Consider the following 6610-nt stretch of genomic DNA (forward strand, 5'->3'; position numbering starts at 1 on the left):
TTCAAAGATCGTATTGTGAAAAGATAAAGATTTTTTTTGAATGGTTTTGACTGTGATTTGGGTTCTTCTATCAAATAAGGCTCAGTTATCAACTTGATATTAACGACGGGGGATTGAAAATCTGATAACTTTTCACTGGATTTCGTTTTTCGTAAAGAAAACTATGAATAGCTATCAATCATATCAATATTTTCCGTGCAATATGATTTTCATTTCTACAGCCATATCTTTTCCAGATTTACTATAACTGTTCGACTAGGAAGCTTCTGCCTCTATTTTCATATGCAGTATGTTTCTTAATGCATGGTTTATTGAGTCGAACTTACGAGTAGCTTCGAAAGAAAAGATTTCCATTTTTTTCTGAGGTACATTGTGATAAATTATGGATAGGTTTAGGGATGGAGTATGACATTTTAGGATGAGCATGAGCCAGAGGGCTAAGAAGGTCACCATTGTTGCATCATAAAAATAATCAAGAAATATAAAACGGGGGAAATGGATAGAGTTGGCTATTTATCACCTTCCAGAACGAGGTAAGGGGTAAACACATTTTGAATGACCTCTTTCTTCCTTTAAAGAAGTTTCATGTCCCCCTCTAAAAACCAGTAAGTTATCAGGTTAAATGCTAATAAGGAGAATTTCTATAGATTATATATAACTTGGAAAAGTTTCTGTTGAGCAGCAAGTTAACCATGGGATCATAGTTTCTAGGAAAATTCTTATATTGTTTTCAATTTCTCTCTGGTGAGTTCAAATCTTTCAATTACATTTCCCTTAATGCGATTATTAAATGAGACTCTCAGTGGATCTTGGTATAATTTTTTTTTAACCTATTCAAAGGATGGATGGTCCTAAGGCTAAAACAGTATACTGATCATGTCTAATTATTTTGGTAATGAACTGGGAAAATTTAATTCTAATGTTTGGAAGACAAATTTTTCATAAGGTAGAAAAAAATGCATTTTAAATTTGACGGAACATAGTTAATTACTGTTACATTAATCATCCACAGAGCAACTTCGGCGGAGTCGGACCCGAGAAAAAGCGGAAGAGAAAAGGAAAAGGAAGACAGAGGATAATGCACTGAAAAAATGCGGCTTTTGCATGAAAGATGAATTATTCGTGAACTCTCACTCTTGCTTCAAACACACAGAAACTGAAATGAATCTCTAACTGAAAAAGTCAGTACGTGGCTTAATCATTATTTTTACTTTCAAGCAGGGCTTTCATCACGGAACCTGGACCTCCCAGTATAAAAGAAAAAACGGTCACATTCATCATTCAATTTTCGACGCTACTGGTCTCGTGTTGTATTTGAATATCTCTGTTAATTCAATGATCGATTAACAACTCAGTTTTTTTTTTGGGGCTAATAATTCAAGCTATCTAACAAAAAATGGTAAAAATGAACTAAGTATTCCCCCCTCCCCCTTTCATAAACATGAAAATGAACAAATGGAAACAACAAACAAAGACGTATAATCGTTATAAAGGAGATTTTCAAGTACTTGATTGATATGATCTGTTGATGGATCTTTATATTGTTTTAAAAAAAAATATGTTCCTTTGCTTTATCAAGAAAATCCTTGTGACATAGTTTATAATGCACGAATTTTTCATGGAAATTTGAACCAGAACCATGTTTTACAATGCGCCCTTTCTCTTTTCTCTGCAGTCATTTTAATATTGCGTAATTTATGCGTTATGTTAGCGTAATTTATTGTCATCTCTTTGAGCAGTCAAACATAAGCAGCAAAATTAGACACACATTCTTTTAGATATCGATTTTGTGTTCAAGAAAATTAGTTTTCTAATACATTTTGCTCCATTTTTACTATAATAAAAACCCATCTTCCACTGCTTAATCGGATTTTTGGCGTCCCTCTGTGTTTAATCTGGAAAATAATAAACTCATATTCACCAGATCTGATGTAAATACAATGAACTCTTCACCTGCCGATTCACTAATAGTTCTGGAACGTTTTTAGCTGAAAACCCTTGAATGCAAAGTTTGGGAATGAAGACTGTCTTCATCCTTATCATTATCCATACCAGCATTTAGAGGCACTGATGTTCAGTATCATGCCACTCACACTGCCATGAAGGATAAGAATTTAGTTCTTATGAAAGTACTTATCAGATCAATTGAGCACAGGCATCGTTGATTTTAATTTGACTAGATATATCACATGCTGATATCTGGATGTATGGCGCCTTTCAATTTTTTTATGAAATGTGTGTGACATATACTGAACACATTGACAGGCACTATGCAGGTACGCTTGCCTAAAGTATTTGTACTACTGTTCCTGATTTGACTGTTTTTCTCTTCCTCACTGACTTTCCAGTTATTCTTGATTGAACTAACGGTACATGCAACCATACCTCTCAATGGTAACTGATCAGACACTTATGCTTGGCCAGGTCACTCTCTGGATTATCACACATTTTTGCTATCGCCCCATTTCTGACTGTGACCATCCAGTTCTGTTGCATCAGACTTCGCAATCAGTGTGCTGGCAAAATTCATCTTTATGTATGTATGTATGTATGTATGTATGTATGTATGTATGTATGTATGTATGTATGTATGTATGTATGTATGTACATAGACTGGTAAGGAGACAATCACTCACTTGAAACCTCCCATGTAAATGGCATTTGGCGTTTAAAAGATCGCAGAGATTATTCAAATATGAAGATGATGGTATCATAGATTATCTTTAATATAATACCTGTATTCATATGCATTTATTCGACCATTTACTCTTTTATATTCTTTTCATATTTAGGTAGCTAAGGGACGGCAATGCGGGTTATGAATTACTGAAAAGGTCGGCGGTGGAGATTTCGTTTCATCCTTTCCTTGCAAAAGTGCGTTTAGAGGAATATTGGAATTTTCATCTGAAAAACTCTCTCAGATATTTGGCTTTTATAACTGGTGTTATTAGAGATGTTATTACAGCACCAATAATGTGAAGAGAAATAAGAAAAGAAAATATAAATGCCTAATTTTAACACTGCGTGAGAATGTTTCTAATATTTCAATAACAATATGCAATTTATTTTGAGATATTTATGTATATATATATATATATATATATATATATATATATATATATATATATATATATATATATATATATATATATATATATATATATGTATATATATATATATATATATATATATATATATATATATATATATATATATATATATATATATATATATATAGCCATTTCTGAGCCTATACTTGATTTAAGTCTCTGTTCTATGAACAGAGGTTTGATATATATTCCGAGACATTGTGTGATAGCAGTAACGTGAGCCGGCATATAGTTATATCTTTCCTAACTAAAATCTAAGGACTACTGGAATGAGATACTAAGTACAAAACTAAAACCCTTTATTGACAAAAATCAACGAAAAATAACAGGGTAAAAAGTTAAATGAAATCAATGTTTCAAACTATCAGAAAATCTTCTAAGGAAATAGTGCTCCAAAATCATAAACCCCCAATTACAGAAAATAACTCATCTGTCAAATCATGAACACGTCAATCAATTAAAACTGTCATCTCAAATGTCATGCTCTCATCCTCGTGCAAATAAGTGGAACAGAAATGCCTGTGAAAGAAGAAACGTCATTAAAAATCATAAAATGCAAAAAAATTGCAGAAATACATCTTCCACAGGAGATCCTCATTTTCTAAAAACAAAGTCTAAAACATATTTACTCAGTTCATTTCCTTTGGGACAAAATCCATTTGAAAAATTTTAAAGACACATTTTATCGGACACCCTGAACAAAACTCATTATATTCGTTATGTAACGCACGTCGAACGTACTTTTGATGACATCATTCGGGCAAATTCGGCAAGACAGGCCTCTGTATTTCAAGGCGTCTGGTACACACCCGGCTGATGAAGCATCCTTGGAGTAACTGGTTATTTCTGGTGATAAAAATTCATTTCCCGTGTCTATAAGGTGGTTTTCTTCGACCACAATAAGCTGTTTCAGCAGTTTCCCATCTTGCTAGTGAAAATAACCCCAACTTTTGGTTCTTAGCCTTTACATAAAATAAGTCTAATCCTTCAGGCCATATATAGGAAAGCTGTTAATCAGCTCAGTGGTCTGGTAAAACTAAGGTATATATATATAATATTTATCAATGGACACCCTAAATATATACAGTATATATATATATATATATATATATATATATATATATATATATATATATATATATATATATATATATATATGTATGTGTGTGTGTGTGTGTGTGTATGTGTGTGTGCACATGTGTGTGTGTATGTATAACAGGTATTACTGCAGGTGAAAAATAAGAAACAGGGTGTAGGTCTGACCGGTTTCGACTTTATTTCCAAGCCATTGACGAAGGACTGATACAGAGTATGAGAAGTCACAAATATATATACTACAAGAACAGTACTGATGAACATACACAACATTTAGAGACTACATATCCCCACTCAGGCGGTGTCGAGGGGTAGGGTGGCCACTCCTACCTTGACACCGGCCTGAGTGGGGATATGTAGTCTCTAACGGTTGTGTATGTTCGTCAGTACTGTTCTTTAGTCTATATATTTGTGACTTCTATATTTGTGACTTCTCAATACTGGAAATGTATCAGGACCTACTTCGTCAATTTTTACCTTGAAATGGTAATGTGTGATAAATGAATCACGATTACAAAAGTGATAATTTTCATATATATATATATATATATAATAAATATATCATATACAAAAGTGATAATAATATATATATATATATATATATATATGAAATTTTTATCACACTGTGATTTATATACAATCATGAAGCTACAAATGTCGCTTAATATCAAATTCACGCTGCCTCGGGAATATCCCGATGAGGAATTATCACCGAAGGGGATTTTATAAGGGATAATTGGACTGGTACTGCCGAGTCTCGATCTCACGACGCAGATACTTATCCAGTGACTCCAGTCGATGCTCTACCCACTGAGCTATCAAGAGCAGACTCGGCGGCACCAATCCAATTATCACTAATAAAATTCCTTCGGTGATAATTCCCCATCGGGACATTCCAGGCAGCGTGAATTTGATATTGCGTGATTCATACTCCATGATTTATATATATATATATATATATATATATATATATATATATATATATATGCATTTATATCTCCATGATTATATATATATATATATATATATATATATTTATATTTATATATATATATATATATATATATGCATATATATATATATATATATATATATATATATATATATATATATATATATATATATATATATATATATATATATTTATATATATATATATATATATTACTATATTTGTTTGCCACAGTTTTAAGCCAGAGGTAAAGATGTCTTGAATGTCAGTTACGTTCCTTTTTTAATGTTTTTTCGCACATTGTGGATGTAAATACAAGACATCTTTTTTAGCCTTATGAATAAGGTGCTAGGAAAATAATTTTGAAATTTGAGCTGTAAGAGATTGTTGGACTTTCTAAAGAAAAGGAAACTAAATGTCCGTTTTATGATAATCCTCTTTTGGTGAGGTTTTAAATGTTTACACTGAAAATTTTTCATATAAATATATTTCTCAATCTAAAGTTTTTTCATATTTTACATAATTTATTGAATATTTCTAATGATTTTAAATTACTTACGGTCAACGTATTGGTAATTTCTTATTTTCCAAAAAACCTTACTTCATTCATTCACAAGACCAAATATTATCTTCACGCCCTTTTTCACACAGTGTATTAGAGTGCTATACCTTTGTACGTTGTAACTGAAATAGAAGTCTAGGTTCAGATCTTAAATCATAATTTTAGTGGTCTTAACAACTTTTTTTCATACTGATTTTTACTGCAGCCAAGTAACTTAGAAAACTAAGTCTGGATGAAACAACAGAGCAAATTTAGTAGTTGTAAAGCAAACCCAGTTCTAATTTTCTAAGGCGGGAACAATATTAAAACAAATATTTACTCTGCCTTTATTAGCATATTTGGGATTAAGGCTTCGGTAATGCCAATAGCCCGGAGTATAAGAAAGCAGCGGCCGAGAAATGTTTTCCCGCCCCTGCTATCAACTTAACCAGGGATCAACTCTAACGGGCTGCAGGGGAAAAGTATCGAGGTGAAAGTCTTCCACAATTCTTTATGACTTATCCCCTTATAGGAACTTGATCCCATAGCATTGGTCTTTTTGAGATGAAAAGGTATCTCTCTTTGAAAATGGATATTCGCCTTGAAGATAATGTTCCGGCAAACCATGCTCCTCCCTTTAGCCTCAATAAAGGTGTATCTTTGTTGGTAAACCAATCTCTTTCCAAGCAGCATACGACCTGTTGCATTAGAAAAACCATGTTTAAATTAATTCATCTTTCTAGTTCCATCTAACAATATCGGAAAACAGGTCATTTTCATTTACTTGGGAAAGTCATTGTTCAGAATGCCGACGATGCAACAATTGTGGGTGTAGTAAAGTCTCCGCTTGTGAGAAATGGAGCTGCCCTCAGCCACAATCGGGGCATGGACCGAATCTGGGGTAGTCTTTGG

Source organism: Macrobrachium rosenbergii, chromosome 49, assembly GCF_040412425.1.
Source record: "Macrobrachium rosenbergii isolate ZJJX-2024 chromosome 49, ASM4041242v1, whole genome shotgun sequence".
Lineage (NCBI taxonomy): Eukaryota > Metazoa > Arthropoda > Malacostraca > Decapoda > Palaemonidae > Macrobrachium > Macrobrachium rosenbergii.